Below are 12,569 nucleotides of genomic sequence, written 5' to 3'. Positions count from 1 at the left end.
TCTCTATCTCATTCTGTCTCTGGCAGGAGTTGATCATTTCTCATGTGAGATTGGGGGTGTGGTTTAAAGTGGCTGGTAGAAACCATCCCTCTGGACCACTCGACATTCACTCTCTACAGGTAATATTAAATTCAGTTTAAAGGCATGGGAAACATTTGTTTACATTTTCAATTTAAGTGGGGAAAAAGCAATAATATATAACAGAAAGGAAAACTAAAAGAAACTAGGTAAATATTACTCAACATTTGTTATATGATAAAGGGATTTCAAATGTTTTAATTTCAGCTATGTACAGTGTTGTAACATTGGCCAAATAGTTACTAGTATGACTGGTTGCCCTTTTCACACTCTTGCGGTTGTGATTGCGTATTGCAATATTTCAAAATATGTATTTTGTGTGTCTGTATGATCTGAGACAAATATGAGTCTCTGAAGTAGCAATATATTTGGTAGGAGATTTGGAGATGCAGCTCTGTTTTCAGATGATGGACTAGATCGGTGAGGTGGGACATGATGGGTAAGACGGGATGATGGTGAATTGAGATGATGAAGAAGATGAGGATAATAAGATGTGATGATGGGTGAGGCAGGGAATGATTAAAAAGGCAGGGGATGATGGGTGAGGCAGGGAATGATTAAAAAGGCAGGGGATGATGGGTGAGGCAGGGAATGATGGTGAGTTGATATGATAAAGAGGCTGGTGATGATGGGTGAGGAAGGGAATGATTAAGAAGGCAGAGGATGATGGGTGAGGCAGGGAATGATTAAGAAGGCAGGGGATGATGGGTGAGGCAGGGAATGATTAAGAAGGCAGGGGATGATGGGTGAGGCAGGGAATGATGGTGAGTTGATATGATAAAGAGGCTGGTGATGATGGTAAAACAGATGGTGATGGATGAGATGGGATGATGAATATGACTGGAGATGATGATGAAACAGGGGATGATGGATGAAATTGGATGATAAATGAAGCAGGAGATGATGAAACATGGGATGATGGTTGAGACGGGGTGATGAGTGAGGCAGCAAATTGCTGGATGTGGCACTGGATGGTGGGTAAAACAGGGGATGATGGGTGGGACAGGGGATGATAGAGTAGGCAGGGGATTATAGATGAGACAAGGGATGATAGAGTAGGCAGGGGATGATAGGTGAGACAGGGGATGAAAGAGTAGGCAGGGGATGATTGATGAGAAAGGGAATGATAAATCCCTTCAGAGAGAAATGAAAAGAAACACCACATGACATGACAGAACAGTGTCTTAGTTTAGGGCTCAAATAAAACATAAAAACACATAGGACCACAAGTAACCATGAAACAGACATTTTGCAGTGAAGGCATAATACAAACAAAGTGCTTGAAAGCCTACTTGTTTAAAATGGTTATGACAGTGGGTCTCTGTATATGCAGACGGTTATGACAGTGGGTCTTTGTATGTACAGACGGTTATGACAGTGGGTCTCTGTATGTACAGACGGTTATGACAGTGGGTCTCTGTATGTACAGACAGTTATGACAGTGGGTCTCTGTATGTACAGACAGTTATGACAGTGGGTCTCTGTATGTACAGACGGTTATGACAGTGGGTCTCTGTATGTACAGACGGTTATGACAGTGGGTAAGGGGTATGGTGCCCACAACAGCACATCTCCTTCATCTTGTCCACATTTAAAACTAAATAGTGCTCCTGGACCCATCCAGGAGTCCACATACTGCCTAGCCACAGTGGCAAGGAGATTTAAGCAAGCAAGTTTATTTATATAGCACAATTCATACATCGAAGCAATTAAATGTGCTTTATAAAGAAAAATATATGAAAACAATAACATAAAAACAAATACTCAAATCAAAGCAAATGCAAATACAATAAGAAAACATATAAAGATTAAACGTGGGAAGCTATAAGGCTAACGATGAAAAGTGGGAAACTATGAGGCTAAATAGTGTGGTAAAGTTTAAGTGCTCAGTCATAGGCATATGAGAAGAGAAGTGTTTTTAAGCTAGCATCCTCAACCCCCTGTTCCACCTCGTAGGCAAACTGGAGTAAATCCAGATTCCCTGCGACCATGCTGGAGTGCTCCCTACAATCTCCATGCATTTACCCAGGATGGAGGTGAGTGCCACAGGCCTGAAGACGTTCATAAATTTGCATGTGGCTTTTTGGTCAGGAGGATGACGGTGGTCTCCTTCCATGCCTTGGGGACAAAGCTGGAGAACCACCATGCCCCCCAGCTGAGCAGCACACTCCCTCAGGACACAGCCCTTGAGCCCGACAGGCCCAGAGGCTTTCCTGGGGTTCACCTTGGTCCCTCTTCCACTGGGTACAGGATAATGGCCAGAGCGGGAGGGGCCAGTCCCCAGTCCTCTTTCTGTTAGTGTCCTGATGACCCTGTCATCAAATTAATACAGAAAAACCTGATAGAGACAACATAACGACACAACCTCAATAATGGACAAACCTGATACAGACAACATAATGACACATCCAGCATAATGGAAAACATAAAAACACAACCAGCATAATGGAATACATAAAAACACAACCAGCATAATGGAAAACATAAAAACACAACCAGCATAATGGACACCCAGTATAATGGAAAAACCTGATAGAGACAACATGCATAATGGACAAACCTGATAGAGACAACATAAAGACACAACCTGCAAAATGGACAACATTATGACAGAACCAGCATAATTGAAAACATTATGACAGAACCAGCATAATTGAAAACATAATGACAGAACCAGCATAATGGAAAACTTAATGACACAATCAACATTATAGCACTGACATACTCTACATGGAGAACTCTTTCCATCAGTGTGCCCTGAACAGCAGAGAATGTTTCCTCATCTGGCCACCAGGTGGCAATGCAGGAAGCACAGTGGTATCTCAGTATTACCATCTGTGAAGAAGAAGAGGAATATGTAATTATAGCACTGTGGAGTCTAGGAAGACTGTGGGTGTATCTGAGGAAGAAACACAGGAAGATTAAGTTGTAAGATGTAACGGTTACACATTTTGAGAGTCACATATTCCATCTGTAGATGACCTACTAATAATAATAATAATACATTTATTTTGTATAGCGCCTTTAAAAGTAGCTTTCTCAAAGCGCTTTACAGACAAGCATAGCAGAAACAGTACAATTTAAATACAAGGATAAACACAGAGGAATTTAAATCAAGTAAAAGCAATCCTGAAATAAAATGTTTTAAGAAGAGATTTAAAAGTCGCTAGTGTATTTGCTTCTCTGATGTCAGCCGGGAGGGAATTCCAAAGCTTAGGAGCATAGACAGAGAAAGCGCGATCACCCCTAGTATGAAGCCGTGTCTTAGGAACGACTAAGAGACCGCTTCGTGAGGAACGCAGGTTCCGACAAGGTGTGTAAGGCATTAATAAATCAGTCAAGTACTGAGGTGCAAAGATTTATAAGCCAACATAAGGATTTTAAAATCAATGCGGTATCTAACAGGTAGCCAGTGCAGGTACTCCAAGACAGGGGTTATATGGTCCCTAGTCCTGGCCCCAGACAGTACTCTAGCAGCTGAATTTTGAAGATATTGTAGTTTATCCAATGTTGATTTTGATACCCCAGCTAGAAGACCATTACAGTAATCTATGCGTGAAAAAACAAAAGAGTTTATCAACTTCTCAGCAACTGGGAAGGACAGCATAGGACGTAGTCGAGCTATATTTCTGAGATGATAAAACGATGTCTTAACTGTATTCTTCACAAATGGCTCAAATGACAAAGTGGCATCAAATATGACACCAAGATTTTTTTGTTTGCTCTTAAACTCCAAGGCACCACCATCAACTGACAGAGTAGGATGAGGAGATTGATGAGGAGAACCAAGGAGCATAACTTCTGTTTTAGAGCCGTTTAGAGACAGAAAATTATTGGACATCCAAGTCTTTATCTCAGTAATACAGTTAGAAAGATGTACAACATTCGCTTGCTGGCCGGGTCTAGTGTGAATATAAATCTGTGTATCATCAGCATAAAAGTGGTAATTAAGGTTGAGAGATTGTAGTAGTTGACCGAGTGGATAGATATACATATTAAACAGTAGGGGACCCAAAACCGACCCTTGCGGAACACCAGTGTGGACAGAACCAGTTTTGGACCTAAAACCACCCATAAAAACAAATTGACTGCAGTCTTTAAAATAGGACGTGAACCAGTCAAGAACGGTCTCTGACAAACCAAATACATGTTCGAGACGATTGAGTAATAAAATATGGTCAATAGTGTCGAAGGCTGAACTAAGAACTATACTATACTACAAATGTTAAATCTGTTGATAAGCAGCTGCTTGCTAAGGTTAGGGTTAGGATTAGAATAAAGGTTAGGGTAAGGGTTAGGGTTAGGGTTAGAATAAAGGTTAGGGTAAGGGTTAGGGTTAGGGTTAGGGTTAGAATAAAGGTTAGGGTAAGGGTTAGGGTTAGGGATAGAATAAAGGTTAAGGTTAGGGTTAGAATAAAGGTTAGGGTAAGGGTTAAGGTTAGGGTTAGAATAAAGGTTAGGGTAAGGGTTAAGGTTAGGGTTAGAATAAAGGTTAGGGTAAGGGTTAAGGTTAGGGTTAGGGTTAGGGTTAGGGTAAGGGTTAAGGTTAGGGTTAGAATAAAGGTTAGGGTAAGGGTTAAGGTTAGGGTTAGAATTAGGGTTAGGGTTAGAATAAAGGTTAGGGTTAGAATAAAGGTTAGGGTAAGGGTTAGTGGATAGTTACTTAATATGTTACTGATAATCTGCATCTACAGTTTGGGACAGGGTCAGTAGGGTTCTTATATGTAAAAAATTGGTGGGGCACAAACCATTTCAAAATATAGGATACATACCAGTAAAGCTACAAAACTCCCTCTTGCTACTGATGTGTTTAACACATCAACAAACAGTGTGGCTCCACAAAACACTTAACAACAGAGCGGCTTGCTTCTACCAGGTGATGTAGTACAAATACCGGAGAGAGAGAGAGACCTTCTTGTGTAATTGCTGTCCTTCTCTCTTACACATGTAAAATTACCACGGTCACATTTACAAACCTAAATTAAGAAAGCAACCAAGCTCAGAACCAATATGCCTACAGGGCCATACGCGAACAGAAATGAGCTCAACACCACTGAAGGCCACAACGAAGCGGAAAGACAGGATGATAAAATATGCTTTCATTCACCAAGGCTGAGGGCTTACTTGAAGAGAAAGGTGGCAAAGTGGTTCTTCCTCTGGGAACATTTTTCAATAACTTTGGGAATTAACTCATGTAGCTGCTGAATAAGCTGGCTTTCGATGGACAACATGGCCAACACGTTGAGTCGCGGCTGTCCCATGGTATTGCGAGTGAAGGCTTTTATCCTCTTCAAGGTGGAAAAGTTCCTCTCTGACTTGGATGTTGTCATAGGTGTTGTTATGATCATTTTCAGCGGAGTGACGGTCTCAGCAAAAGCCTCCTCTAGGTTGTTCTCATGGATGGATCTTAACAGAGACAGGGCCGTCTTACCAGTGTGAAGCTCAGTGTGGCGGTACAGAGTGGTCAGCTCAGACTTTTCCTTGTTTCCTAGAGGCCATAGTTTCACCACACAGTCAAGCTCAGATGTAGGGAATGACAGGACAAATTAGGGGAAGAGCGAGTTGTCAACCAGCTTGGCAGGGATCAGGTTGTGGCTTTGTGAAAACCTCTGCTACACCTTGGAGATGACTGTGTCGCATGCCTCCTTCATCACCGGCACTGTGTTGGTTACTTGTCGGCCTGGCTCGTCTGTTCCATCATATTCTGGACATCCTCCTTGAAACGTGTGAGCGCACTGCTAATCCCAGATGCATCAATGCTCCGTTTTTGCAGTGTTGTATAAAACATCAACTTCTGACGTAAGGAAGAAAAAAAATTCCAGCAGCTGCAGAAAGGCTCTGAGTTTTTTTACAGGCCGTATGCCTGGGCAGCGTGGTTTTCCCAAACTGCATTGACAGTTCTACTTTTAAAGTTCCATCGTGCAGCGGGTAGCCTTGGCTCAGGGCGCCAGAGAAAAAGGTGGCAAAAGCAGTTACATCTGCAAAAAACACCTTCAGGATGCTCATCCTTGTTGAACAAAGTTGCTGCAAGGTCAGGTTCAGCTGGTGAGCATAGCAGTGCACAAACTGGGTATGTCTCTTTCATTAGAGTCTGTACCCCTTGGAAGTTTCCACTCATTACAGCCACACCATCATAAGTCTGAGCGATCAGGTTTTCTCCCAGCTTTACAGGAGACATCAGTTGTCTCATCTGCCTGTATGGCAACAAATTATGTCTGGTCCACTTGCTTGGCTATCTCTTCCCTGTACACTTCGTACATACAGTCTAATGTTGTTGCAGTTCTTTCTGTTGACAACAGATGGGGCTGTGCCCCACATGCCCCTAATGACCAGTCGCCCCTGGATAGGGTTAGGCTTAGGGTTTAAGGTTAGGATTTGGCTTAAGGTTAGGGTTAGGGTTAGGATTGATTTCTTTGCGTGAAAATCAAAGGAGCTCATTAAAGTACTCATGAAGGACATTATTACAGTACTGCCAAGAAATGGAGGTTATTGTAGTAGGCTGCTGACATGAGATGAAGTTTATTACATTACTGACAAGAGATGGATCTTATTGTAGTGGGCCTACTGACATGAGATTAAGTTTATTACAGTACTGAGAAGAGATGTGTCACAATTTTTGTGTGGTGTAGTGTTGGGTAAGGAACCAGGCGCAGGCATATCTCACGTTCGTGGGGTTTAATCAACAAACAAAACAACCGAACACGAACGGAAAACGAAACTAACGACTGAATGAAAATAAAGTGCACGACAACGAGTCTTAACAAGAGATCTTCAAACAGTACATACATGTAACACTCACCACTGGCTGCCGCTCCCGGGCAGCAGGGGGCGCTGGCTGTCGCTCCCGGGCAGCAGGGGGCTGGCTGTCGCTCCCGGGCAGCAGGGGGCGCTGGCTGCCGCTCCCGGGCAGCAGGGAACAGTCGGCGCCGTGGCGCAGGCACCGGACGTAGAGGGGGCACCGTCGGGACTTTCCTCGGGCACCCACTCAGCCCCCCCCTAAAAATGTCCTGGGGGGACCTCGGTCCAGGAGGGGACCACGGACAGGGCGTTGGGCACCTCGCCCTCTTCTTCCTCCGGCCTCCCCTCCTGCGTCTCGTCAGTCCTGCCTCCTGCAAGTCCTGCAGGAGGCCTTTCACCAGCTCCTCCTGTTCTTTTGTGAGGGGCTTGACCACTCCCCACTGGTCCATGCCCCACAACGACTCCCCGAACCCGTCTTGGGGCAACCCCCAGCATTGCTCCTCTAGGGGATCCTCCTCCACTCTCTCGTAGACCGCTTCGTCGTCGTCCGAGGAGAGGGAGTCAGACCCCCAATCGCCCCTCCAGGTATAAACCCTCTCTGGAGGGACTGCCTGCTGGTTCCAGTTGCGGTGGATCATTCTGTCACGATTTTCGTGTAGTGTAGTGTTGGGTAAGGAACCAGGCGCAGGCATATCTCACTTTCATGGGGTTTATTCAACAAACAAAACAACCGAACACGAGTCTTAACAAGAGATCTTCAAACAGTACATACATGTAACACTCACCACGAGACGAACTGAAAATAACAGCAACAATGATCCACAATGTGGGGAGCAGAGGGGAAACATTTAAACACATACAAATTATGTCAATTGGGACCTGGTGTGAAAGATTGGAGACAGTCCGGGATGTGTTCGTGTGATATGGGAACTGAAGGTGCACGGAACGGTGGCGCTGCTGCTCACCTAACCGTGACAAGATGGAGCATGTTGTAGCAGGACTGTAATGAGGTCAATTCTTAGTCTTGAGATTATAGGATATTACACCTTATTAATATCCATGTTTAATTAGCAGCCTCTTTTATGAAAGGCAAAATATGTGAGTGCATTCATTTTCATACTTTCTAACTGGTCAGCCATGAGAATCATAACCAGGACTTTTTATCATTGGCAGTCCATTGTTCTCTAATAACGTAGCCACAAGTGACATTACAGATCTGCTGTTCACTTTTCCTCCTTTTAGTCACTTTATAGCCTTGTTCTGAAGTTGATTAAATTGTTTTTCTTACTCATCAATCTACACACCATACTCCATAAGCAATAGCATGTTCATAGATTTTCTTTTGTTTTTTCAAATCTGTCAGTTTGCATGGTAATTACCCAAAACACATCTACTGGCTACTAGGTATCTAGACTTGGCCCATGAATAACTGCTCTTCAGGGCCCCTCCCTGGTTCATCACAGTCACTTCAAACCCCCTCCCTGGTTTATCACAGTCACTTCAAACCCCCTCCCTGGTTCATCACAGTCACTTCAAACCCCCTCCCTGGTTCATCACTTCAAACCCCCTCCCTGGTTCATCACTTCAAACCCCCTCCCTGGTTCATCACAGTCACTTCAAACCCCCTCCCTGGTTCATCACAGTCACTTCAAAGCCCCTCCCTGGTTCATCACTTCAAACCCCCTCCCTGGTTCATCACAGTCACTTCAAACCCCCTCCCTGGTTCATCACAGTCACTTCAAACCCCCTCCCTGGTTCATCACAGTCACTTCAAACCCCCTCCCTGGTTCATCACAGTCACTTCAAACCCCCTCCCTGGTTCATCACTTCAAACCCCCTCCCTGGTTCATCACAGTCACTTCAAACCCCCTCCCTGGTTCATCACAGTCACTTCAAACCCCCTCCCTGGTTCATCACAGTCACTTCAAACCCCCTCCCTGGTTCATCACAGTCACTTCAAACCCCCTCCCTGGTTCATCACTTCAAACCCCCTCCCTGGTTCATCACAGTCACTTCAAACCCCCTCCCTGGTTCATCACAGTCACTTCAAAGCCCCTCCCTGGTTCATCACTTCAAACCCCCTCCCTGGTTCATCACAGTCACTTCAAACCCCCTCCCTGGTTCATCACAGTCACTTCAAACCCCCTCCCTGGTTCATCACAGTCACTTCAAACCCCCTCCCTGGTTCATCACAGTCACTTCAAACCCCCTCCCTGGTTCATCACTTCAAACCCCCTCCCTGGTTCATCACTTCAAACCCCCTCCCTGGTTCATCACAGTCGCTTTGAATTTCTGTTTCTTGGAAACTTCCGTTCAGATACTCTCAAGCTCATTCTGATCAGTGAACTGCAATTTTCAGGTCTCCTTACAAATATTCAATAGGGTCCAAGTTAAGTTTTGGCTGAACCACTGAAGGATATTCTTAGATCTGTCCCGAAGCCAGCATGGTCTTGACTTCTTTTGTGTACTTCAGGCCAAGACTTGAACACACATGCACCCAGAAAACACATGCACATATTTTGGCAAAATGTGACAATGCCTCCATCACACAGAGACAATCCACAAAAAGAGAAACCGAAGTTCAAACTACTTTTGCCAAACCCGAGTCTGCATACAGCTTCATGCATGGATGAAACCAACACGTGAAGAGTAGAACGCTCTATATCTGCCTCTGCAAGGCGACAGTGCAGGCAAGCGAATTGTTACACTGCAAATGAAAGAACCTCCAGTGTACCAAATGGCATTGACTCTGTGTGATCAAAGCATGACCTACATAATGTCTCCTCCTGAACCCTCTAACCACATTACAGGACAGCACCTTCAAAAGCTTAGGTGTGATTCAGTGTTTGATCAAATGCCTGCACATTCAACAGCTCTCCACATAAGAAGGGCTGATATGTGTTTTAAACTGTAGCCTAGCACTGCAGGTGTCATATCACTTTCAAATGAAAAAGTTATTGGAGGAACCTTTACTTGTCAATGGGTAAAGAGCTGGTCATAATTGTCTATACACGAACCATATGTTACCGTATACCTACCTGCTCAAATATCAAACCCAAAAAGTTTATTCAAATGGTTCTTTGAAGGTTTCTTGGAAGAACTTCAGGGGTTCCCCCAGAGCTTTTATGTGAAGAACCCCTAAAGGATGCTCCAATTATGTAACATCCTCGCTGGATCCGCCCTCCTCCTCTATCCAGGGTTTGGCGTCTCCCTCATATTAACTACTATTCCAGCTTCCAGAGAAGCGCAAGGTCCCATGGTACATCTGTGTGGTGTCGGTGGTTTATCTTTGTTTGTTAGAGGACAGGCTTGACAGACTGCTCCTGTGCTCAGAGTATAGGTTACATGTATTCTGGTTTTGTTTTTAGTTTTTCAGGGTAGTTTTCATGTTTCAGGTGCAGGGCTGTTGTTTTTCGTTTCTCTGTTTTTGGAAGATAGATCTATGTTGGAGAGCTGCCATTAAACCACATACTCAGTGAGACCTTGTGTGTGTGTCCTTGCATTTGCTTCCACCACCCACAATCATCAAATATAACCTGTTTTTTAGAGTCTACTTGGTGTTTTGATCAAGAGCACAGTGATAGGAGATGGTTGAACTGTGGGATCAGAGACCATATATTTATATTTACATGGGCTATAAATGCTGCCAGTTGTTGTGAAACACATTTGATTGGAGAACTGCTAAATACGTACACTCACCTAAAGGAATTTTAGGAACACCATACTAATACTGTGTTTGACCCCCTTTTGCCTTCAGAACTGCCTTAATTCTACGTGGCTTTGATTCAACAAGGTGCTGAAAGCATTCTTTAGAAATGTTGGCCCATATTGATAGGATAGCATCTTGCAGTTGATGGAGATTTGTGGGATACACATCCAGGGTACGAAGCTCCCGTTCCACCACATCCCAAATATGCTCTATTGGGTTGAGATCTGGTGACTGTGGGGGCCATTTCAGTACAGTAAACTCATTGTCATGTCCAAGAAGCCAATTTGAAATGATTCGAGCTTTGTGACATGATGCATTATCCTGCTGGAAGTAGCCATCAGAGGATGGGTACATGGTGGTCATAAAGGGATGGTCACGGTCAGAAACAATGTTCAGGTAGGCTGTGGCATTTAAACGATGCGCAATTGGCACTAAGGGGCCCTAAGTGTGCCAAGAAAACATCCCCCACACCATTACACCACCACCACCAGCCTGCACAGTGGTAATAAGGCATGATGGATCCATGTTCTCATTCTGTTTACGCCAAATTCTGACTCTACCATCTGAATGTCTCAACAGAAATCGAGACTCATCAGACCAGGCAACATTCTTCCAGTCTTCAACTGTCCAATTTTGGTAAGCTCGTGCAAATTGTAGCCTCTTTTTCTTATTTGTAGTGGAGATGAGTGGTACCCGGTGGGGTCTTCTGCTGTTGTAGCCCATCCGCCTCAAGGTTGTGCGCCATTCTTTGTAAACCCCTGGAAGTGGTTGTGCGTGAAAATCCCAGTAACTGCGCAGATTGTGAAATACTCAGACCGGCCCGTCTGGCACCAACAACCATGCCACGCTCAAAATAGCTTAGATCACTTTCCCATTGTGACATTCAGTTTGGAGTTCAGGAGATTGTCTTGACCAGGACCACACCCCTAAATGCATTGAAGCAACTGCCATGTGATTGGTTGATTAGATAATTGCATTAATGGGAAATTAAACAGGTGTTCCTAATAATCCTTTAGGTGAGTGTATGTTGTTCATTTATTAGAGATCTTCTCTATATGACTCTAATAGTAGAGCACTTTATATGGAATAGGGCTCTAAAGTCAGTGCATGTTACAGGGAATAGGGTTTCTGACAGTAGTTCTCTACAGACAGACTCAGGCTCTAAAGTCAGTGCATGTTACAGGGAATAGGGTTTCTGACAGTAGTTCTCTACAGACAGACTCAGGCTCTAAAGTCAGTGCATGTTACAGGGAATAGGGTTTCTGACAGTAGTTCTCTACAGACAGACTCAGGCTCTAAAGTCAGTGCATGTTACAGGGAATAGGGTTTCTGACAGTAGTTCTCTACAGACAGACTCAGGCTCTAAAAGCAGTGCATGTTACAGGGAATAGGGTTTCTGACAGTAGTTCTCTACAGACAGACTCAGGCTCTAAAGTCAGTGCATGTTACAGGGAATAGGGTTTCTAACAGTAGTTCTCTACAGACAGACTCAGGCTCTAAAGGTAGGGCACATTGCAAGTATAGGTGATGAAGAAGAATTGAAGAATTGCAGCTGCAAGATCCACAGGAGAAGATGGTGCTGCTGCCAGCCGTGGTTTAGAGTGACAGTTAGAGTTGCCATGGTTATGCGGTGACAGTTAAACTGTTGTGAAACAGCCAACCACAATGCCTGGCAACCCCAATACATTGGTTCAGCAACACATGGCAGCTGCATCTTGTGGGTGAAGTTATTGCCGTATCTGTAGTCTATCGGATGTTAAAACTAAATCCACACCCCCACCAACCTAAGACACTCTCTCTGAGAACAAAGCTAAAGCCAACAGTTTATCTCAGATGTTGTTTTTATTTACAGTTTGTACAACCCAAAGCCTAACAATAATGCATACAGTGGTTTACAACCCCATTACACCTTTCCAAATGTTATTGTGTTCCATTAAGGAACCAAAATTATTATTATTTTTTTTGGCGCTGATCAACAAAAAAAAATTATTATGTGAAGTGCATAAACATTTATAAAGTGAAGAGAAAAATAAAAACTTAAAAA

The sequence above is a fragment of the Esox lucius genome, chromosome 4 (assembly GCF_011004845.1).
Source record: "Esox lucius isolate fEsoLuc1 chromosome 4, fEsoLuc1.pri, whole genome shotgun sequence".
Taxonomy (NCBI): domain Eukaryota; kingdom Metazoa; phylum Chordata; class Actinopteri; order Esociformes; family Esocidae; genus Esox; species Esox lucius.
Note: the sequence above shows the minus strand (reverse complement) of the source record.